The sequence below is a fragment of the Chlorocebus sabaeus genome, chromosome 11 (assembly GCF_047675955.1).
Source record: "Chlorocebus sabaeus isolate Y175 chromosome 11, mChlSab1.0.hap1, whole genome shotgun sequence".
In the NCBI taxonomy this organism is placed as follows: Eukaryota; Metazoa; Chordata; class Mammalia; order Primates; family Cercopithecidae; genus Chlorocebus; species Chlorocebus sabaeus.
This window is the reverse complement of record NC_132914.1, coordinates 54,917,995-54,942,296: the sequence shown is the minus strand read 5'-3', so window position 1 is coordinate 54,942,296 and position 24,302 is coordinate 54,917,995. Positions and strand designations below refer to the sequence as shown.

Sequence of the window (24,302 nt, the reverse complement as noted above, 5' to 3'; positions counted from 1 at the left end):
CAAAATTACCTGTAAGCTGCCAAGACACACAAAACAAGAACACATAATGTGATAATATCATGGGAATATAGTAACAAATTATACATATTAGATCATTTAATCCTCAGAATAATAATCCTCATGGAATAGTATTGTATTATCCCCATTTCACAGTGAGGCTTAGGGAAGTTAGGTTAGATTATATGACCATCATCATGTGGCCAGGATAGAAACCTAGTTTGATGTGGAAGTCTATGTGGTTTTTGTTTTTTTTTTTTTTGAGATGGAATTTCGCCCTGTAGCCCAGGCTGGAGTGCAGTGGTGGGATCTCCACTCACTGCAACATCTGGCTCCTGGGCTCAATCGATTCTCCTGCCTCAGCCTCCCAAGTAGCTGGGATTACAGGCCTAATTTTGTATTAGTAGAGATGGGGTTTTACCATGTTGGTCAGGCTGGTCTTAAACTCCTGACCTAAGGTGATCCACCCACCTTGTCCTCCCAAAGTGCTGGGATTACCTAGGCTTTTTTTTTTTCTTTTGAGACGGAGTCTCAATGTGTCGCCCAGGCTGGAGTGCCGTGGCACAGTCTCGGCTCACTGCAACCTCTGCCTCCTGGGTTCAAGCAGTTCTCCTGCCTCAGCCTCCCGAGTAGCTGAGACTACAGGCGCCCACCACCACGCCTGGCTAATTTTTGTATTTTTAGTAGAGATGGGGTTTCACCATGTTGGCCAGGCTTGTCTCGATCTCCTGACCTCATGATCTGCCTTCCTTGGCCTCCCAAAGTGCTGGGATTACAATCGTGAGTCACCACGCCCGGCCGGCTTTTTTTTTTTTTGGAGACAGTGTCTCACTGTGTTGCCCAGGCTGGAGTGCAGTGGCGCAATCTCGGCTCACTGCAGCCTCTGCCTCTCAGATTCAAGTGATTTTCCTGCCTCACCCTCTCGAGTAGCTGGGACTACAGGCATGTGCCACCATTGCTGGCTAATTTTTTGTATTTTTAGTAGAAACAGGGTTTCGCCATATTGCCCAGGCTGGTCTTGAACTCCTGGGGCTCAGTCAGCCAGCCCTCCTCATTCTCCCAGAGTGTTAGGATTATAGGTGTGAGCCATAGTGCCTGGCCTGAAGTCTGTGCTTTTAACCCTCATCTCAAATTACCTTTTAGGACACGGCAAGTTTGTGTTGGGCAGTCGAGTATTTTGGTTAATGTTGCTTCTTGTTCTTTTTGGCTCCAACATTTTATGTGGAAGAATTTCAAACCTATAGGAAAGGTGGAGAAATGATACAGTGGACACCGGTAGGACATTACCTGTGTTTACCAATTGATAATATTTTGCCACATTTGTATGTTTGCTCTCTCCCTTCCTCTCTCTTCCTCTCCCTCTCACTTTTGCTCTCTCCTCTCTCTTGTACCTCCCTGCACGCATAGCACACACACAGTTTTTTGTGTTACTGTATATTAGGAATTTTTATTCACGTATTAGGAAATAAATTACAGACATCAGGACACCTCACTCCATAATTTCTTAAGCATATATCGCCTGAGAACAATGGTGTTTTCCATAATACCATTATTAAGTTCACTATCACATTCAAAATATTTTACAGTGATATAATAATGTTATAAACAGTCCATATTTCTTCAGTTGTCTCAACATGGTTTACACCTTACCCCCACAATCCTGGATTCTTTCAAGGAATATGTGTTGTATTTAATTGTTGTATGTTTGTAGTCTCTTTTAACCTAGAGCAGTTCTCATCTGTTTTTTTTTTTTTTTTTTATGTCATTAATATTTTTGAAGCGTCCAGGCCAGTTGTTTTGAAGAATATTGTACAGTTTGAATTTGTCATGATTAGATTCAAGTCAAATATACTTGGCAAGAATACTGCCCAGGTGATGTGTGCACATAATGTCACTTTGTCTCATTATTGATGATAACTTTGATCACTTGGTTAAATTGGTATCTGCTAGATTTCTTCATTGTAAAGGAATCTTTCCGCTTTTTTTTTTTTTTTCTTTTTCACTCCTGGCCTTGTGATGTTGGATCCTTTTCTTTTGTAATTAAGAAACATCTGTGGGATGATACTTTTAAGATTTTGGGTCTCTTTTCCTCCACAACCTTTTACCCAGTGACATTAGCATCCATTGATGATCCTTGTCTGAATCTGTTGTTACATTAGTGGTTTCTTTTTTCCTTTTTTAATAGAATGCTTCATGAATGTGCATGTTATCCTTGGTCAGGGACCATGCTAAATCTTCTCTGTATCAGTCCAGTTTTAGTATATGTGCTGTGGAAGCGAGCACCACTGGTGCTTTGAATATGTTGATTTTCACATTCTCTCATTCCCTCTGCATTTATGGCTGCTATTGTTCTAAAGAGAAGAGCTTTTCTCCTCCCCTATGTTTTTGAGGATAACTATAGATTTGACAGTTTTAAAAAATTCAACAAGTTACAGTCCATTGCTGTTGGTATTAAAAGTACCGGTAATACTTATTATTAGAAATACAAAAGTTGTCCTAACTTTGATTCAGAGGGGCTTGAGGGAGCGCCTTCAAGCTGGCTGCTTTGTCCTTTTGACATATCTCTATCATGTTTTGAGCACTTCCTTACACTCTGGCACAACAAGGGGTTCTGTGCTCACTTTGTATTTTACTTGCCCCAGACCTGGAATCAATTGTTTCTGTAAGGAATCCTGATTCCTTTAATGGGGAATGGTTCCTATAAAGAGAAATTACTTCTCATTCTTTTCTTTTGTATTTTTTTTTTTTGATGGAGTTTCGCTCTTGTCACCAAGGCTGGAGTGCAGTGTTATGATGTCGGCTCACTGCAACCTCCGCCTACTGGGTACAAGTGATTCTCCTGCCTCAGACTCCCAAGTAGCTGGGATTACAGGTGCTTGCCACCATCCCCAGCTAATTTTTGTATTTTTAGTAGAGACAGAGTTTTGCATGTTGGCCAGGCTGGTCTCGAACTCCTGACCTCAGCTGATCTGCCTGCCTCGGCCACCCAAAATGCTGGGATTACAGGTATAAGACACCGCACCCAGCCTGCTTCTCATTCTTGATTCTCTGTTCTTTGTTTTTTTTGTTTTGTTTTTTATTTTGTTTTGTTTTGTTTTTGAGATGGAGTCTTTCTCTTTGCCCAGATTGGAGTGCAGTGATGTGATCTCAGCTCACTGCAACTTTGCCTCCTGGGTTCAAGCGATTCTCGTGCCTCAGCCTCCCCAGTAGCTAGGATGACGGATGCGCATCACCACACTTGGCTAGACTAATTATTGTATTTTTCGTAGAGGTGGGGTTTCACCCTGTTGGCCAGGCTGGTCTCGAACTTCTGACCTCAGGTGATCAGCTTGCCTTGGCCTCCCAGAGTGCTGGGATTACAGGCGTGAGCCACTGCGCCTGGCCTATTCTTTGTTATTTTTATGAGATTAGTTATTTGTAGTAAAAAAAGGTAGAGTGGGCCAGGCGCGGTGTCTCACGCCTGTGATCCCAGCACTCTGGGAGACTGAGATGCATGAATCATTTGAGGTCAGGAGTTCAAGACCAGCCTGACCAACATGGTGAAACCCCCGTCTCTACTAAAAATACAAAAAAATTTGATTGGGTATGGTGTTGCGTGCCTGTACGTGCCTGTAATCTCAGCTACTCGGGAGGCTGAGGCAGGACAATCACTTGAACTCGGGAGGCGGAAGTGGCCTATTCTTTGTTATTTTTATGAGGTTAGTTATTTGTAGTAAAAAAAAAGGTAGAGTGGGCCAGGCGCGGTGTCTCACGCCTGTGATCCCAGCACTCTGGGAGACTGAGATGCATGGATCATTTGAGGTCAGGAGTTCAAGACCAGCCTGACCAACATGGTGAAACCCTGTTTCTACTAAAAATACAAAAAAACTTGATTTGGTACGGTGTTGCGTACCTGTACGTGCCTGTAATCTCAGCTACTCGGGAGACTGAGGCAGGACAATCACTTGAACTCGGGAGGCGGAAGTTGCAGTGAGCTGAGACTATGCCATTGCACTCCTGCCTAGGTGACAGAGTGAGACTCCATCTCAAAAAAAAAAAAAAAGAAGTGGATTACAGATCTGAGACTCTCTGTGGCTTCCCAAATGTGCTTGAGCAATAAATTATCTAATCTGAGTTTTTTTTTTTTCCTTGAGATGGAGTCTTGCTCTGTCACCCAGGCTGGAGTGCAGTGGTGCGATCTCAGCTCACTGCTACCTCCACCTTTTGAGTTCAAGTGATTCTCCTGCTTCAGCTTCCTGAGTAGCTGGGATTATAGGTGCTCACCACCACGCCTGGCTAATTTTTGTATTTTTAGTAGAGAAGGGGTTTTACCATGTTGGTCAGACTGGTCTTGATCTCTTGACCTCAAGCGATCTGCCCACCTCGGCCTCCCAAAGTGCTGGGATTACAGGCATGAGCCACTTTGCCCAGCCGGTTTTTTTTTTTTTTTTTAAATAGAAGGTTGCAGTATATTGGCCCAGCTGGTCTTGAACTCGTGGGCTCAAGCGATCCTCCCACCTCAGCATCCCAAAGTGTTGGGAGTGCAGGCATGAGCTACCTTGCCTAGCCTTAACCTGAATTATTTCACATAATGAAGTGATTTATAAGTAGTTATGGTGACTTGCCATGGGAGATGGGATATTGCACAGAAGATTGGCATTGTACTGCTTTTTTTCCCCTAATTTGGTGGTGACATAAGTTTTCTTTTTCTTTTTTTTTCTGAGATGGAGTCTTGCTCTGTCGTCCAGGCTGGAGTGCGATGGCATGATCTTGGCTCACTGCAACCTCCGCCTTCCGGGTTCAAGCAATTCTCCTGCATCAGCCTCCTGAGTAGCTGGACTACAGGCACATGCCACCACGCCTGGCTAATTTTTTGTGTGTGTTTTTAGTAGAGACGAGGTTTCACCACGTTGGCCAGGCTGGTCTCGAACTCCTGACCTTGTGATCTGCCCGCTTCAGCCTCCCAAAGTGCTGGGATTACAGGTGTGAGCCACTGCGCCTGACCAAAAATACATTTTCGTATCCCTCTCATGCTCAGGTAATCCAGGCTGTAGTCACTTAAGAGTTGTTTCCTTCTTTGTATCTTCTGCTGTCTGAATTAAAATATTCTTATGTAGGGAATCTTCTCAACCCAGGCCTTTAATACTTTGTGGGTTTTGTGTGTTTGTTTTAATTTTTTCCTTGAGACAGAATCTCACTCTGTTGCCCAGGCTGGAGTGCACTAGTGTGATCTTGGCTCGCTGCAGCCTCTGCCTCTCAGGTTCAAGTGATTCTCCCACCTTAGCCTCCCAAGTAGCTGGGATTACAGGTGCATGCCACCATGCTTGGCTAATTTTTTTGTATTTTTAGTAGGGACAGGGTTTCGCCATGTTGGTCAGGCTAGTCTTGAACTCCTGATGTCAAGTGATTTGAACCCCTTGGCCTCCCAAAGTGCTGGGATTACAGGCGTGAGCCACCGCGCCCAGCCAATGCTTTGTGTTTTGAACTTGCATCTTGCATTCATCTGCATATATATTTTACATATTGATCTGTGAATACAATCTAGAACTCATATGAAGTTAGGATGTGTATTTGTCTGTTCTCACACTGTTATAAAGAAATGCCCGAGACTGGGTAATTTATAAAGAAAAGAGGTTTAATTGACTCACAGTTTTGAATGGCCAGACAGGCTTCAGGAAACTTAAGATTATGGTGGAAGAAAAAACAGGCATGTCTTACATGGCAGCCGGTGAGAGAGCATGTGAAGGAAACAAAAGGGGAAGAGCCCCTTATAAAACTATCAGCTCTTGTGAGAACTCACTGACTATCACAAGAACAGCATGGGGGAAACCACTCCTATGATCCAGTCATCTCCCGCTGGGTCTCTCCTTCAACACCTGGGTATTACAATTCAAGATGATATTTGGGTGGGGATCCAAAGCCTAAGCATATCAGGGTGTTCAATGTATTGAACATTTCTGTTGGAGCATAGTTTTATGGTTCTTGATGAAGTCTCATGTTTTAGAAAGTCTGAAATAGGATTAGCCTTGGAATTGGGATCTGGTATACCAAAATCACTTCTGATTCAACAGCTTGAGAATGTACTACTGTGGGACTCTACATGTCAGTCTTAGCCACAAAAATATTTTGCGCTGAAGGTGAAACCCATTAAATATATCTGCATATTCCTTTGATATGGAAACATATAAATAAGCTGCAGAGAAGGTGATGATGTGTTAGCAACGTGTTCTTTTGAAATAGTTACAATTCTGCCTATTAGGCCGAGGCTCATGCCTGTAATCCCAACAGTTTGGGAGGCTGAGGCAGGCAGGTGGATCACTTGAGGTCAGGAGTTTGAGACCAGCCTGGCAAACATGGTCTCTACTGAAAATACAAAAATTAGCTAAATGTGATGGTGGACACTTACAATCCCAGCTACTTAGGAGGCTGAGGCAGGAGAATTGCTTGAACCCTGGAGGCTGAGGTTGCAGTGAGCCAAGATCGCACCACTGCACTCCATCTGGCCTGGGTAACAGAGTGAGATGCTGTCTCAAAAAAACAAACAAAAATTCTGCATATTATTGCATATACTAAGAACGTTAGTATTGAGGAAGTATAAAATGTTGTTTTGGTGGAGGAAGGTGGTCATTTTCAGACATTTTAGCTGGTATTTTAATTAACTTACTAACTTATCAGTTAATTGTGTGGCTTATATATTCTTTTATGTGAATGACTGCTCTAAAATTACTTAAGAAATGAGCTGCCTGGTGACATAAATTGCAGATATTAAGATTGTATGCTTTCCCATTATTCCTGTTACTTGGCCAAATTTAGAACCATGTAGAGCTCTCCTGTAGAATTGAAATCCACTGTTTTTTTCCCTAGTGTCTCTCCAAATTATACTTGATAAATAGAGTTTCTTTTTATTTATTTAGAGACAGGGTCTTGCTCTATCATTCAGGCTGTAATACAGTGGTGCCATCATGGCTCACCACAGCTTCAACCTCCTTGGCTCAAGTGATCCTTCTGCCTCATCCTCCCATATACCTGAGACTACAGGCACACACACCATGCCTGGCTAATTTTTAAATTTTTGTGCAGAGACAGGGTCTTGCCATGTTGCCCAGGCTGGTCTCAAACTCCTGGCCTCAGGTGATTCTCCTGCCTCAGCCTCTCAAAGTGTTGGAATTATAGGTGTGAACCATTGTGCCTGGCCACTAAATGTAATTCTTAACACTTCACCTGGATGGATGAGGCAATACATTTGAACTTGAGATCAGGTGAGCCTTACACTTGGGTGCTTGTGGGAGAATTTTATGATGCTGGAATTGCTTTTGCATGTATGTGAATTCAGATTAGAGTTTATGTAGGATACTTTGAGGAGAACCTTAGTAATTCCGTGTACATTTAGCTGTCCATGAAATGTAAAGTTTCTTTTCTTTTTTTTTTTTTTTAAGGTTATACTGCTTCCCTGGTAATGTGAAGATCTCTTGATGTATTAATAGTTGGTAGAGCCTCAACACAAGAAATGGCAGATAAAAGGAATGGTTATGTTGAGTAATTCATTTAAATAAAAAATAAGTTAAAATAGAGTAAGATTACACATACAGAGTAAATATGATATGTTTACCACCTGATTTGGTATTTGGAAAAGTAGGATCTTGTTGCTACTATAGCAAGAAATTTTAGGGACAGTAGAAAAAAATGCAAAACATTTATTAACCAACAAAAATAATTCATAAAAATGGAAATGTGTGGTTATTCTGACCCTAGATTTATACAAATGGTAAATGTAAAAGAAAATTGAAAAACTAATCTACATATTCTCTCATTGATTTAAGCCCATGTGCTTTTTTTCTTTTCTTTCCTTCCTTCTGGGGCTTCCTACATCAGTTTTAGAAGTGAAGGACATATTTTCTTTGGAAAAATGAGCTGTCTTCGAAGAACTTACTGAGACAAAAAAAGTTATGAAGGGGGTTATGGGGTAAACTTTTGTTTTCCTTTAGCTTATTTTTTTCCATAAAGAATATTTAGTTTTATAATTGGAGGAATAAACCAATTATCTTAACACTTTTTACAAAAGGGATAAAGGGGCTATATGTCATCTCTGAAGCTTGTATATACTTCAGTAGATCAGGTGGTCTTAATTGGTCTTCAGTTAGGTAGTGATTTCTTTTTTTCCTGGGTTTTGTGACTTTTCCTTTGGGTAGGCTGTCTGTGTATTGCAGCCAATTTTTTTTTCTTTTTTTTTTTGCCCCACCTCTCAGCTGTAGTTTTTATTAAATAACTTCACTCTACTTTATCAGTTAGTTAATAGAACTTCTATTTAAATCTAGTAGTATATAATTCTCTTTCTGTGACAGAGTATAAATATGCTCATTTGAACTCTGGGAGAGGGAAAGCTGGTGTGTATTAGCTTGCCTTAAGTGGCTAGAGGCAGTGTTTTGGTGTGATCTGTGTAAAATTTGAAGAACGTAATATTGTATGTTTTACTAGAGTAAAAACTTAATTTTAGTGCAGAGTGGCTCTTGGGGTGACAAGGAAGAATACGGTATTTTTCCATAGGTCCCAAGGTTTTTTGAGACAACTTGAGTGTCAGATAAGGTACTTGGGATCATTAGGAGGCTTAATAATCATTTTAGGGTGTGTGTGTATTAAAGAACCTTACTGACTGGCTAGCTGTGGAGATAAAAAATGGACAATTAATGATCAGGATATAATGGATTAGATCCTGTGATGTAAACAGAATGCAGTATAATTAAGTCAATTGCTCAGTACAAATAGATACAAAAGAAGAGAGAAATCAATATAGAAAGGCTTCATGGAAGAAGTAGAAATTGAACTAGGCTTTAAAGATTAGTATACAAAATTTATTTCGATTATCATATTTTTTTCTCAAGCTAAACTCATCCTTTTAATCAGTAATCCATTCCTGAGGTAACTAACTCCCTCGATAATAGCATTAATCCCCTCATGAGGGTGGAACTCTCATCAGTCCTCATATTTCAAATATATGTATTTTTCTTTTTTGAGATTTGGTCTTTTATGAAACATTTTACTACGGAAAATTTCATATGTATTCAGAAGCATCAAGAGTGGTATAATGAATGTCCATATGCAATTATCTGCTCATGGTTGATTTTGTTTCATCTATATTCCTACTACCTCGCTTATTTTATTTTTTTGTTTTTAAATAGAGACAAGGTTTTACTGTGTTGCCCAGGCTGGTCTCGAACTCCTGAGCTTAAGCAATCCGCCTGTCTTGGCCTCTCAAAGTGCTGGGATTACAGACACGAGCCACCATGCCTGGCCCCTTATTGATTATTTTGAAACAAATCCTTGATATGTTATTTCGTCTATAAATATATCAGCATGTATCTAAAAAAGTAAGGACTTGGCCGAGTACAGTGGCTCATGCCTATAATCCTGGCACTTTGGGAGTCTGAAGTGGGAGGACCACTTGAGGTCAGGAGTTCAAGACCAGACTGAGCAATATAGTGAGACCCCATCTCTACAAAAACTTTAAAAATTAGGCCAGGCATGGTGGCTCACATCTGTAATGCCAGCACTTTGGGAAGCTAAGGTGGGAGGATCATTTGAGGTTAGGAGTTCGAGATCAGCCTGACCAACAACATGGTGAAACCCCATTTCTACCTAAAATAATAATAACTAGCTGGGCGTGGTGGCGAACGCCTGTAATTTAAACTACTCGGGAGGTTGAGGCAGGAGAATGGCTTGAACCTGGGAGGCAGAGGTTGCAGTTAGCCGAGTTTGCACGACTGCACTCCAGTCTGGGCAACAAGAGTGAGACAGAAAAACAAAAAATTAGCTGGATGTGGTGGCACACACCTGTAGCCCCCAGCTGTGTGGGAGGCTGAGCTGAGAGGACTATTCGAGCCCAGGAGTTGAAGGCTGCAGTGAGGTATGATTTTAAAACTGCACTTTAGCCTGGGTAACAGAGCGAGATCCTTTTCTCTAAAAAAGAAAACAAAAAAAATACACAAAAATAAGGACTTTAAAAAACCAATTGCCCATCTAAAATAACAATTCCTTAATATTAAATATCTGGTGTTTCATTGATCGTATCATGATTTTTTAGTAGCTTATATGTTTAAAATAGGATCCAAATAAAGTCTGTTGTAGTTGGTCAGTGCATGTTTAATATCTTTTAATTTTTCTTTTTTTTTTTTCTTGAGACAAAGTCTTGCTCTCTTGCCCAGGCTGGAGTGCAGTGGCGAGATCTTGGCTCACTGCAACCTCCACCTCCCGGGTTCAAGCGATTTTCCTGCCTCAGCTTCCCGAGTAGCTGGGATTACAGGTGCCCGCCACCACGCCTGGCCAATTTTTGTTTTTTTGTTAGAGATGGGGTTTCACCATGTTGGCCAGGCTGGTCTCGGACTTCTAATCTCAAGCGATCCACCTGCCTTGGCCTCCCAAAGTGCTGGTATTACAGGCCACTGTGCCCACCCTCACATCTCTTTTTCTAAAATATTTTCCCTCACTTATTTTCCTTTGTAGTTTATGTATTAAAGAAACTGGGTCATCTGTCTAGTAGCGTTTCCCACAGTTGGCTGGATTAATTGACATTATTGTGGTGTCATTTAACATGTTCTCTGTCTCCTGTATTTTCTTCAGATTGGTAGTTATATCTACATGATCAGGTTCAGATTCAATATTTTTGGTTAGCATACTTTATGCAGTGTTGTATACTTCCATCAAGGGCATGTGATGTCTATTAATCTCCTTTTTATGATGTCATCAGCCATTGATAATCATTGCCTAGATCCCTTGCTTCATTGAACTTCATTAGAGATTATAAATGGTGATACTCAAATTCTATCATTTAAAAATTTTTTTAGCTGCAGTACTTTTTATAAAAGATACTCCCCTCTGAGGTACAATTTGTAAAGGACAGACAAGACAAATGCTTAAGTCTTTTAATTAACAGTTATGACCATTTTCAAAATAATTAGTTTGTTTACTAACATCTTCTAAAGTTGACTGATGAGTTTTTAAAAAACAGTCATTCAATTCAATAATAGACTCTTCAATTTAAATATATTTAATGTGTTTAAGTAATTTCAGGTTTTTTTTGTTTTTGTTTTTTTGAGACGGAGTTTCACTCTTGTTGCCCAGGCTAGAGCGCAGTGGTGCAATCTCGGTTCACTGCAGCCTCTGCCTCCTGGGTTTAAGCGATGCTCCTGCCTCAGCCTCCCGAGTAGCTGGGATTACAGGCGCCTGCCACCACACCTGGCTAATTTTGTATTTTTAGTAGAGATGGGGTTTCACCATGTCGGTCAGGCTGGTTTCAAACTCCCAACCTCAGGTGATCCACTTGTGTTGGGCCTCCCAAAATGTTGGGGTTACAGGTATCAGTCACTGCGCCTGGCCAATTTCAGTTTTATCCTTATTAATGTCTCATTGTCTCATCTTTGGCAAATGAACCTCTTCGAGTTGGCTCCTATGCCCTTTGGATGTGATCCTGTTAATCTTTGATAGCTTCCTTGCTTTCTGGTCTGACAAGATGATCGAAGATCATCTTTTACATTTTCATTTCTGAACATGGATCAGACATTGTCCCCCAAATCCTGGTTCCTTTTATGGGGAAATGATGTTTAGAGACTACAATCTGGGTGCAAGAGGTACTCATTTGCTTAGTGTGTTGGTCATTGCTTCTTGGAGTTTTCTATAGAAAATAAGGTATTTTTTTGTTTGTTTTTAAAGAAAGTATATCCTAAATTCATGTCAGTATTTCCAATTCAACATTTGGACTGTAGGTTGGTCTGTCTTCCTTTTTTTTGAGACAGAGTCTCACTCTGTCACCCAGGCCGTAGTGCAGTGGTATGATCATAGCTCACTGCAGTCTTGATCTTCCAGGCTTAAGTCATCTTCCTGCCTCAGCCTCCCCAGTAGCTGGAACTACAGCACACACCACCATGCCCAGCTAATTTTTGTTATTTTTAGTAGAGACAAGGTCTCATTATGTTGCCCAGGCTGGTCTCGAACTCCTGATCTCAAGTGGTCCTCCAGTCTTGGCCTCCTAAAGTTCTGAGATTACAGACATGAGCCACTGCACTCGGCCAGTAGGTTTTCCTTTAACCTCTTCAATCATATGGAAACATGCATTTTTCAAATTACAAAAGTAATATATACTCATTATAAGGAATTGAAATGATGTTAACGTATAAAAGCCAGGCTAGTCAACATAGTGAGATAGTGAGACCTGCATCTCTACAAAAAAATTTTTAAATTACTTGAGTGTGCTGTGGCACATACCTGTAGTCCTAGCTGCTTGGGAGGCTGAGGTGGGAAGATTACTTGAGCCCAGGAGGTTGAGGTTACAGTGAGCTATGATCATGTCACTGTACTCTAGCTGGGGCAACAGAGTGAGACCCTGTCTCGTAAAAAAGAGGAAGAAAGGAAAAAAGTATATAATGTAAAAGATGAAAATTCTGACCCTACCCCAGAATCACTATTTAACCTATTTAACAATTCAGAGGTTTCATAGTGGATGGGTATCTTTGACTCATTAATTATAGATAGCTTTTTAAAAAAATTTTTATTTTTACATTTTACAAATACAGATGGGGTCTCACTATGTTTTTCAAGCTGGTATTGAACTCCTGCGTTCAAGTGATTCTCCGGCCTCAACCTCAAAGTACGGGACTTACAGGTGTGAGCCAGCATGCCTGGCCTAGAAACCTTGTTTTTTGTTTGTTTGTTTGTTTGTTTTGAGACAGAGTCTTGCTCTGTCGCCAGGCTGGAGTGCAGTGGCGCGATCTCAGCTTATTGCAACCTCCGCCTCCTGGGTTCAAGCGATTCTGTCTTAACCTCTTGAGTTGCTGGGACTACAGGTGCACGCCACCACACCCAGTTTTTTTTTTTTTTTTTTTTTTTTGTATTTTTAATAGAGAGAGATGGGGTTTCACCATGTTGGCCAGGATGGTCTCGATCTCTTGACCTTGTGATCTACCCTCCTTGGCCTTCCAAAGTGCTGGGATTACAGGCATGAGCCACCATGCCTGGCTAGATACCTTGTTTAGGTAGCACTGAACCTACAGTTAAAAATTAGGAATGGACTTTTTTTTTTTTTGGTATATGTGCTGCCAAAGTAAGCACATGGGATGGATATTTTTTGAGACTAGAGAAAAAAATGATATGAGAAGTTGTTCCTTATGTAAAATGAGAATTCTTATACATTTTTGGATTTACTTTTTGAACTGGTGTTACATTTATGTGGTTCAGAGTTTTAAGGATAGAAAAAAAAGTATGAAATGGAGTTTCCATCCTGCTTTTTTTTTTTTTTTGAGACAGAGTCTCACTCTGTTGCCCAGGCTGGAGTGTAGTGGCATCATCTTGGCTCACTGCAGCCTCTGCCTCCTGGGCTCAGATGATCCTCCCTCCTCCCACCTCAGCCTCACAAGTTGAGCTGGGACTACAGGTGTGAGCCACCACACTCGACTAATTTTTGGTATTTTTAGAAGAGATGCGTTTTTGCCATGTTACCCATGCTGGTCTCGAATTCCTGAGCTTAAGAAATCTACTTGCCCCTGTCTCCCAAAGTGCTGGAGTAACAGGTGTGAGCCACCATGCCAGGCCCCATGTTGCTCTTCTTTTTTTTTGAGACTGAGTTTCGCTCTTGTCACCCATGCTGGAGTGCAATGGTGTGATCTCAGCTCGCTACAACCTCCGCCTCCCAGGCTCAAGCCATTCTCCTGCCTCAGCCTCCCGAGTAGCTGAGACTACAGGTGTGCACCACCACGCCCAGCTAATTTTTGTGTTTTTAGTAGATACGGGGTTTCACAATGTTGGCCAGGATGGTCTCGATCTCTTGACTTCGTGATCTGCCCACCTTGGCCTCCCAAAGTGCTGGAATTACAGGCGTGAGCCACTGGCACCCGGCCAGTTGTTTTGTATTTTTAGTAGAGATGAGGTTTCACCATGTTGGTCAGGCTGGTATCAAACTCCTAACTTAAGGTGATCCACCCGCCTCAGCCTCCCAAAGTGCTGGGATTACAGGTATGAGCCACCGTGCCCGGCCCCATCTTGCTTTTATACCCCCAAGCCAGTCGGTTCCTATACCTCTCTCCAGAGGCAACTATTATCACCAGAGGCAACTATTAAAACTCTGATAATAGTGGAAACTGAACGGCCTCTTGAGACCTGGGTTCGGTGGTCGCAGTATCATTCGTGCTGCACTCTGATGGTTAAAGCAAGTCACAAGGCCAGCTCAGATTCAAGGGGTGGGAAAATGAACTGTACTTTTTTTTTTTTTTGAGATGAACTGCACTTCTTGATGGGAATTGCTACACTTAACTGTGGCCATGTTAAACGTGGGCATAGTTTATGCTTATCAATGCATCATATGCATTGATAAGCATAAAAAAAGGCAAGTATGTATATGTATATTTTCCCCCATTTTACAAAAATGGTTCTGCATTTTTTTCATTTAGCAATATAGCTTTTAAGTATTATACATCAAGAATTTCCTTATTTTTGGCTGGCTGCAGTGGCTTATGCCTGTAATCCCAGCATTTTGGGAGGCCGAGGCAGATGGATCACCTGAGGCCAGGAGTTTTTTTTTTTTTTTTTTTGGAGACAGAGTCCTGCTCTGTCACCCAGACTGGAGGGCAGTGCTGTGATCTCAGCTCATTGCAGCCTCCGCCTCCCGGGTTGAAGTGATTCTCCTGCCTCAGCCTCCTGAGTAGCTGATATTACAAGTGCCCGCCACCACGCCTGGCTAATTTTTGTATTTTTAGTAGAGATGGGGTTTCACCATGTTGGCCAGGCTGGGAGGCCAGGAGTTTGAGACCAGCCTGGCCAACATGGTGAAACTCCAACTCTACTAAAAATATAAAAATTAGCTGGATGTGGTGGTGCATGCCTGTAATCTCAGCTATTTGGGAGACTGAGGTATGAGAATTGCTTGAACCCAGGAGGTGGAGGTTGCAATGAGCTGAGATGACGTCATTACACTCCAGCCTGGGCAACAGAGTGAGACTCTTATCTCCAAAAAAATTTCCTTATTTTTGTTTATACATGCAGAGTATTGTGGGATATGTATGCACTTTTTTTTTTTTTTTTTTTTTTGGAGACAGAGTCTTGCTCTCTTGCCCAGGCTGGAGTGTAGTGGTGGCATCTCAGCTCACTGTAACCTCTGCCTCTCGGATTCAGGAGATTCTCCTGCCTCGGTCTCCTGAGTAGCTGGGATTACAGGTGCCTGTCACCACGTCTGGCTAATTTTTGTATTTTTAGTGGAGACGGGGTTTCACCATGTTGGCCAGGATGGTCTCTAACTCCTGACCTCAAAAGATCCACCTGCCTCGGCCTCCCAAAGTGCTGGCATAACAGGTGTAAGCCACTGCATCTGGCTTGTGCATGCACTTTTTCTTTTCTTTTATTTTTTTTGAGATAAGAGTCTTGCTTTGTTGCCTAGTCTAGAATGCAGCAGCTCGATCTCGGCTCACTGCAACCTCTACCTCCCAGGTCCAAGTGATTCTCCTGCCTCAGCCTCCCGAGTAGCTGGGACTACAGGTGCCTGCCACCACACCCAGCCAATTTTTGTGTTTTTAGTCGAGGTGGGGTTTCACCATGTTGGCCAGGCTGGTCTCGAACTCCTGACCCCAGATGATCCACCCACCTTGGCCTCCCAAAATTTTGGGATTATAGGCAGGAGCCACTGTGCCTGGCAGAATAGTCTTTAAGTATTGAGAAACTGTCAGGCTCATCATAGTGATTACATGTTTTTCAAAATTCTGATTTTCACTTGAGAGCTTGATTTTTATCATTGGTAATAAACCTATATTGTTCAAGGGTCAGCTGCATTCTTTGTTTATGATGTAAGTGGGTTCATCTGTCACAGCTTGCCTCTATTCCACATGGTTTTGGCTGGGCTCACTCATTTGTGGTCAGTTGGCATGTTAGCTAGGGGCTGGTTGGACCAGCATAGCCTCATTCACACGTCTAGCATTGGGCTAAAGCTGTCCTCTAGGTTGGTATGGCCTCTTGCAGGCTGTTTTGGCTTCTTTGCATGATGGTTAGATTCCAAGAGGTTTTGAGTGGAAACTGAACGGCCTCTTGAGACCTGGGTTCGGTGGTCGCAGTATCATTCGTGCTGCACTCTGATAGTTAAAGCAAGTCACAAGGCCAGCTCAGATTCAAGGGGTGGGAAAATGAACTGTACTTTTTTTTTTTTTTGAGATGAACTGCACTTCTTGATGGGAATTGCTACACTTAACTGTGGCCATGTTAAACGTGGGCATAGTTCTTTATTGTTTCTCTTTTTCCCCTTCCCTTTCTCTCTTTCATTCTTTTAAAATGAAATGGATGTTTTCTGTTTGTTTTTATTGCCCTGACTTGTCTTTCTTTTTGAAGTTCATGTTAGAACAAAGCTTACTTACTTAAATATTTCTGTGATTATTTGATGTGCCTCGCGACTGATATTTTCAGGTCCCAGCTTGGCAACTATTTTTCAGATTACCGTAATAATACCAAACATCTGTTAATCCTGAAAAGCTATTATTTCTTCCCCAGGTGATTTTGATCTCTTTGAAAAACTGGCAAATTGCTGAGGGTTAACACTCTGGCCATTTTATGGGCTCTGTTTCCAGCCCTTTATGGCTTGTTAGTTATAGAGAGTTACTAATAGTCACCTGAAATATACATATATATTTTGTTGTTGCTAGTTGTTCCATGAAGTCAGAGAGGGAAAGGCTCTGTAGCAGGAGCAGGAGAAGGTGTCTGGCTAGTAGTTGTCTTGACTAGACAGTATTTTTATATGTGAAATAAACAAGATTATTTGGCAAGTCAGTGACTTGTCAGCCCATCAGGATGAATCAGCAGAAGTCCTAGGTGAGGTGAGAATGTCAGCACAGTGAGCCCCTTGCCCTGAGTTTATCAGGCATCTCATTAAGGTAGCTGTCATAGCTCCTATTTTAGAGAAGAGTAGAAGTCATTGTTCAAGATTTAGCTGACTTTAAAAACGATTTCGGAGGGGGAAGATCACTTTTTGTATAATGACACCATTGGAAGTGACATGTGGCTGTTTTTCAGATTATAATCATTTTGGTGTGCCCAAGTGTTAACATTTGTTAGGATCTTTAAAACTTGTCTTCAGGTGACTAGAGGCTATTCTGCTTCTCCAAGTAAGTTTTATTAATTGTCTTGGGTCCTAGACAAGTTAACTGTAGTTTCTGATTTATCTATTGCCCAAACCTGTGATAATTTGATAGGAATAGGAACTAAGAGGTGGCATTTTATTGCAAAAGATGGATGTTGGCTGCTAAATACAGCTGATTAGAAGGCTAGGACAAAGTGTCTGTATTTCTGGTGACAGGGTCATTATTAAAGCTATTTTATTTTATTTAGTTTAGTTTAGTTTAGTTTTTGAGATGGAGCCTTGCTCTGTTGCCCAGGCTGAAGTGCAGTGGCGTGATCTCGGCTCACTGCAACCTCCACCTGTCGGGTTCAAGCGATTCTGCTGCCTCAGCCTCCCGAGAAATTGGGACTACAGATGTGTGCCACCATGCCCAGCTAATTTTTATATTTTTAGTGGAGACAGTGTTTCACCACGCCAGCCAGGCTGGTCTCAAACTGCTGACTTTGTGATCCGCCCACCTCGGCCTCCCAAAGTGCTGGGATTACAAGTGTGAGCCACCATGCCTGGCCTAAAGGTTTATAGAACGCTTCCGTGGTCAGATGGCTGAGTTCAGCTCCTTTCCACTCCTGTGAAGTTATCTTTAAGACATTTGGAATCCTTCATAGAAGTCTTATCAGCAGTGATTCTCTTATAGATGTTTGCTACTTGGGTCAATTTAGTCTAAATGGTTCTAAACTGTGAAGTGCTCCTCAGTGCTATGCTGGTAGTCAGAGCTTTGACAATTGCTGCTGCCTCAGAAGATTGGATTTGGGTCCCACGGAGGCAGAGAACAGTTAACTGCCAGATATGACTGCCATCTTATTTTCCAAGTGTAAATTTTACCTTCAGAGAAAGGAAGAGAGGGCTGGGTGTGGTGGCTCACGCCTGTAATCCCAGCACTTTGGGAGGCTGAGGCAGGCGGATCACTTGAGGTCAGGAGTTTGAGACCAGCCTGACCGACATGGTGAAACTCCGTCGCTACTAAAAATACAAAAATTAGCCGGGCATGGTGGCGGGCACCTGTAATCCCAGCTAACTGGGAGGTTGAGGCAGGAGAATGGCTTGAACCCGGGAGGCAGAGGTTGCAGTAAGCCAAGATCACGCCATTGCATTCCAGCCTGCATGACGGAGTAAGACTCCATCTCAAAAAAAAAAAAAAAAAAAAAAGGAGAGAATGCTCACTGCAAGCCCAGCCTCCCGGGTTCACACCATTCTCCTGCCTCAGCCTCCCGAGTAGCTGGGACTATGGGCGCACGCCACCCGGCTAATTTTTTTTCTATTTTTTCAGTAGTGACAGGGTTTCACCGTGTTGGCCAGGATGGTCTCGATCTCCTGACCTCATGATCCCCCTGCCTCGGCCTCCCAAAGTGCTGGGATTACAAGTGTGAGCCACCGCGCCCAGTGAGAGATTTCTGAGAATACAAGGCAGATTGTTAGAATGAAGAAAAGAACAATGTTTTGACAGTTTGGCCATTTTATTGGCTATACAAATAAGTTTTAACCTTAGGAAACCCAAGTTTACTTCAGAAGAAGTAACTTCTTAGCTTTGTAAATGCACCAAACAATTAGAAAACTGTTTCAGTGCTTATTATGTGTGAGACACTGTTTAGAATTGCAGGTACAGATATGAACAAGACAATAAAAGATTTCTTTTTTTTTTTTTTGAGGCAGAGTCTCTCTCGCTCTTTCACCCAGGCTGGAGTGAAGTGGCACGATCTTGGCTTACTACAACCTCTGCCCCTTTCCCCTGCCCACCCCCTGACCAGTTTCAAGCGATTTCCCTGCTTCAGCCTCCTGAGTAGCTGGAATTATAGGCGCCCACCACCATGCCTGGCTAATTTTTGTATTTTTAGTAGAGATGGGGTTTCACCATGTTGACCAGGCTGGTCTCAAACTCCTAACCTCGTGATTCGCCTGCGTCAGCCTCCCAAAGTGCTGGGATTATAGGCGTGAGCCACCATGCCCGGCCCACAGTATTTCACTTTCGATTATGATGTGATTACACTTAGGGCAAGAAAGTCAAAATTATGTTGCTCTTGATTCTCTTCATCAGAGTTAGAGAGTGACCTCTTGGTGTGACAAAGTTCTTAGTGTGAACCCACTGTGCCCGCTTAAAAATTAGATGTATCCGTGCATAGCTTGAGTGCCAATAGGGAAAGGAAACTAGTAAATATTTTGTATAGGGGAGAACAAGGTATTTCATGGGAAAAAGTTTACTACAGCAGTAGTGTTTTAGGACCAGCATTAGTGGTGAAAAGGGGAAGGGCAATATCCTCTGGTCATTCCTTAGCAACTTTAGTCAACTACTCCACATTCCTAATGTTAAAACCGTGATGTGCAGGGCCTATTAAAAAAAAAAAAAAACTAGAACTTTTTCATAGAAACCTTTGTTAAGGTATCAAGAGGGCAGACTTTCATGATGTGGTATTTGTGGAACAGGGTTATAAAACAAAATGGTGAGTTAGGGATATTCTCACTTTAGCATAGAACACAGTAGGGCTTGGGTGTTTTGAAGGCTTCCAAGGATACGACTGACTTGGGCATATAAAGGGTTCCAATGGTGGGCTCCTGAAATAGATTAAATAGACAGCCCTCAGGGTCTTGTAATAATAATAATAACTACTGCTTTTAGGGTGAAGAGATACTAAATTGTATACTTGCAATGCCTACTTATATTCACAGAATAAAATTCTGCCTCTGGTCTCTTTTCACTTCTGTTTCTCATCTATTAAGAGAGAGCCTAGTTTTGCTTGCTCAGTTCCGGACTTCTTTTTTTTTTTTTGAAATGCAGTTTTGCTCTTGTTGCCCAGGCTGGAGTGCAATAGTGTGATCTCAGCTCACTGCAACTTCTGCCTCTTGGGTTCAAGCCATTCTCCTCCTTCAGCCTCCCAAGTACCTGAGATTACAGGTGCATGCCACCTTGCCCAGCTAATTTGTTGTATTTTTAGTAGAGATGGTGTTTCACCATATTGGCCAGGCTGGTGTCGAACTTCTGACCGTAGGTGATCCACCTGCCTTGGCCTCCCAAAGTAAAGTGCTGGGGTTACAGGTGTGAGCCACCATGCCCAGCCTAGACTATTCTTTTTTTTTTTTTTTTGGAGACGGAGTCTCACTGTGTCACCCAGCCTGGAGTGCAGTGGCACGATCTCAGTTCACTCCACCCTCCGCCTCCTGGATTCAAGCAATTCTCTGGCTCAGCCTCCTGAGTAGCTGCGATTACAGGCACCCGCCACCACACTCGGCTGATTTTTGTATTTTTTTTTAGTAGAGACGGGGTTTCACCATCTTTGCCAGGCTGGTCTTGAACTCCTGACCTCGTGATCCACCCGCCTCGGCCTCCCAAAGTGCTGGAATTACAGACGTGAGCCACTGTGCCCGGTCTAGACTACTCTTTTTAATGAGTAAAAAACAGCTGAAGAATTTCAGGGAGTAGACTGGGTGATTAATTTATGTTAGAAAGCGGTAGACCAAGAACTGCTCATACAAAAAGGGGGTCAATGTGGACAGGAACAAAATACAGGGTTTTTTTTATTGTGAATTGACAGTGGGAATGGATATACAGGGTTCAGGGCAGGGGCAGTGTTAGGAGAAACATTGTGAGCCAAAGAAGTTGGGAAAGATGATATTAACAGGTGCTGCTGTGGATTTTGAATTGAATCTAATATATTAAGGTTTAAAATTGCTTTTAACATGCTTTTTTTTTGTTTTTTTCCCTGCCCCCTGAGGTTAGACTTGTTTCTTATATGTGACGCCATTCCAGCACTGGACTCATGGAGGCTGAGCATTTATTCAGGTAATAATAGATAACATTTATGGATCACTTTCTATGTGCCAGGCAACAAATTAAGTGTTATACCTCTGTTCTCATTTAATCCTTACACAACTCCATGGTGTTGGAAGTATTATTGTACCCATTTAGTAGGTGAAGAAATTGAGATGCAGAGAGTGTGTCAAGAGTGAGTTCAGTGCTGGGCGCAGTGGCTCACACCTGTAATCCCAGCACTTTGGGAGGCTGAGGTGGATGGATCACCTTTTTTTTTGAGATGGAGTTTCGCTGTTGTTACCCAGGCTGGAGTGCAGTGGCACCATCTCAACTCACCACAACCTCTGCTCCCGGGTTCAAGCAATTCTCCTACCTCAGCTTCCCAAGTTGTTGGGATTACAGGCATGCACGCCCGGCTAATTTTGTATTTTTAGTAGAGGCAGGGTTTCTCCATGTTGGTCAGGCTGGTCTCGAACTCCTGACCTCAGGTGACCTGCCCACCTCGGCCTCTAAAGTGCTGGGATTACAGGCGTGACCCACTGTGCCCAGCTCTAATTTTTTTTTTTTTTTTGAGATGGAGTCTTTCCCTGTGGCCCAGGCTGGACTGCAATGGCACGATCTCAGCTCACTGCAACTTCTGCCTCCTGAGTTCAAACGATTCTCCTGCCTCAGCCTCCCTAGTAGCTGGGATTACAGGCGCCCGCCACCGTGCCCAGCTAATTTTTTTTGTATTTTTAGTAGAGACAGGGTTTCACCATGTTGGCCAGGCTGGTCTCGAACTCCTTACCTTGTGATCCACCTGCCTCGGCCTCCCAAAGTGCTGGGATTACAGGCGTGAGCCACCGCGTCCAACCTTATAATTTTTTATAAAGTAGATAAAACATTTTGAAATAGTTAAAATGTATTTGCATGAATATCCATATAAGATAAATACGTATAACTAGGGAATTCTTTCTTAAGAGGTGATTAATATAGATAACAGAAATCTCTTGATTTCTTTCCGCTTGAGATACTGTTCACAGGTATTTTCACCTTTAAGAAGCCTTATTAGAGTTTCTTATAGGACCTTTCTTGGTGCATTTAAATGCTTATATACAGATTACATTAATTGCAGTAGTATCATATCAGTTATTGAGTGGCCAGCCTTAATACATTTGTCCTATTTTTCTTTCTCTGTCTTTTTAAAATAAGACCTTTATTGAAGTATAGTTGACATACAGTAAACTGCACATACTAAAAGTATGCATGCGCTTTCTCAGTTCATTCACTGCAACCTCCGCCTCCTGGGTTCAAGTGATTCTCCTGCCTCGGCTTCCCAAGTAGCTGGGACTACAAGTGCACGCCACCATGCCTGGCTAATTTTTGTATTTTCAGTAGAGATGGGGTTTCACCACGTTGGCCAGGGTGGTCGAGAACTCCTGACCTCGAGTGATCCGCCCGCCTCAGCCACCCAAAGTGCTGGGATTACAGGCATGAGCCACCACTGCGTACGCTATGCCATTTCTTTTCTTTTCTTTTTTTTTTTTTTGAGACAGGCTCTTGCTCTGTCACCCAGGCTGGAGTATAATGGCGTGATCTCAGCTCACTTTAACCTCCGCCTCCCAGATTCACGTGATTTTTTTTTTTTTTTTTTTTTTTTTTTTTGAGACAGAGTCTCACTTGTTGCCCAGGCTGGAGTGCAGTGGCGTGATCTCGGCTCACTGCAAGCACTGCCTCCCGGGTTCACGCCATTCTCCTGCCTTAGCCTCCTGAGTAGCTGGGACTACAGGCGCCCACCACCTCGCCAGGCTACTTTTTTTTGTATTTTTTAGTAGAGACGGGGTTTCACCTTGTTAGCTAGGATGGTCTCGATCTCCTGATCTTGTGGTCCGCCCGCCTCGGCCTCCCAAAGTGCTGGGATTACAGGCATGAGCCACCGCGCCCGGCTGATTTTTTGTATTTTTAGTAGAGATGGGATTTTTCCATGTTGGCCAGGCTGGTCTCAAACTCCTGACCTCAGGAGCCCACATTGGCCTCCCAAAATGTTGGGATTACAGAGCCACCACACCCAGCCTAGAGTAGAGCCATTTCTTGTAGAGTAGGTCTGCTGGTGATGAATTATGTCTGTCTCTTTATCTGGGAATATCTTTTTCTCCTTTGTTTTTGAAGGATAGTTTTGCTGGATTTTGGGAATGCTTGGTTCACATTCTCTTAGCTTCCATGGTTTCTGATGAAAAATATGTGTTATCTTAAGGATCCCTTGTGTGATAAGACACTTTTGCTGCTTTCAGGATTCTCTTTGTTTTTTAACAGTTTGATTGTGTGTCTAGGTGTAGATTTCTGAGTTTTTCCTGGTTGGAATTTATTGAGCTTCCTGGATATATAAATAATGATTTTCATCAAATTTGAGCTTTTGGCCATTATTTTGCTAAATATTATTCTTGCCCCTTTTTCTCCTCTCATAGGACTTCTAGTATGTATTTGTTAGTGTGCTTGATGGTGTCCCAAAGGTCTCTCAGACTTTGTTCATTTTTCTTCATTCTTTTTTCTATTTGTTCCCCAAACTGGATGATCTTTATGTTGTTTTATTTTATTTTATTTTGTTAGAGATGAGGTCTTGCTGTGTTGCCCAGGCGGAGTACAGTAGCTATTCACAGGCATTACAAGTTCAAGTGTACTATAGGTTGGGCGTCCTGGCTTATGCCTATAATCCCAGCACTTTGGGAGGCTGAGGCGGGCAGGTCACGAGGTCAGGAGATCGAGACCATCCTGGCTAACACGGTGAAACCCTGTCTCTACTAAAAATACAAAAAATTAGCCGGGCGTGGTGGCAGGTGCCTGTAGTCCCAGCTACTCAGGAGGCTGAGGCAGGAAAATGGTGTGAACCCGGGAGCCGGAGCTTGCAGTGAGCCGAGATCGTACCACTGCACTCCAGCCTGGGTGACAGAGTGAGACTCCAGCTCAAAAAAAAAAAAAAAAGTGTACTATAGACTTGAACTGCTGGGCTTCCAAAGTGTTGGGATTATAGACATGAGCCACCACACTCGGTGTTAGTTTTTTGAGCTACTTCATTGTCTTTGTGCTTGAATAGCTTCCAATGAGTTGGAGGTTGTGGTGAGCCGAGATTGCGTCATTGCACTCCAGCCTGGGCAACAAGAGCGAAACTCCATCTCAAAAAAAAGAGAGAGAGGATTCTGTTGTCATCTTTATTTTTGTTCTTCTATATGTCAGGGTTCCCCAGTCCCTGGCCCATAGACCAGTACTGGTCCAAGAGGTGAGCGGGAGGCGAGTGAACATTACCCCCTGAACTCAGCCTCCTGTCAGATCAGCAGCGGCATTAGTCTCAGAGGAGTGTGAACCCTATTGTGAACTGTGCATGTGAGGGATCTAGGTTGCAGTCCTTAGGCAAATCTAATGCCTGATGATCTGAGGTGGAACAGTTTCATCCTGAAACCATCGCCTTACTGT

The 24,302-nt window shown here is 42.7% G+C and overlaps 1 protein-coding gene and 1 non-coding gene across 12 annotated transcripts in view; one reads left to right on the top strand and one right to left on the bottom strand.

Moving 5' to 3' along the window:
- The window catches only part of R3HDM2 (R3H domain containing 2), a 179,319-nt gene that overhangs the window by 9,120 nt on the left and 145,897 nt on the right, over positions 1-24,302 (top strand). For 6 of the 11 annotated variants that reach the window (XM_073020879.1, XM_073020881.1, XM_037996901.2 and 3 more), the window contains one exon: positions 20,818-20,885. The exons of 2 other annotated variants lie outside the window; for them this stretch is intronic. The gene's annotated coding sequence lies outside the window, so the exon portion shown is untranslated. Of the gene's footprint in view, positions 1-4,724; positions 5,015-20,817; positions 20,886-24,302 lie in introns of those variants that run through there. 3 more of the 11 variants (XM_073020877.1, XM_073020882.1, XM_073020876.1) reach the window with 2 other exon arrangements.
- LOC119623976 (U6 spliceosomal RNA) lies at positions 2,173-2,280 on the bottom strand. The gene has a single exon (XR_005240076.1). It is a non-coding gene; the product is annotated as a U6 spliceosomal RNA (small nuclear RNA).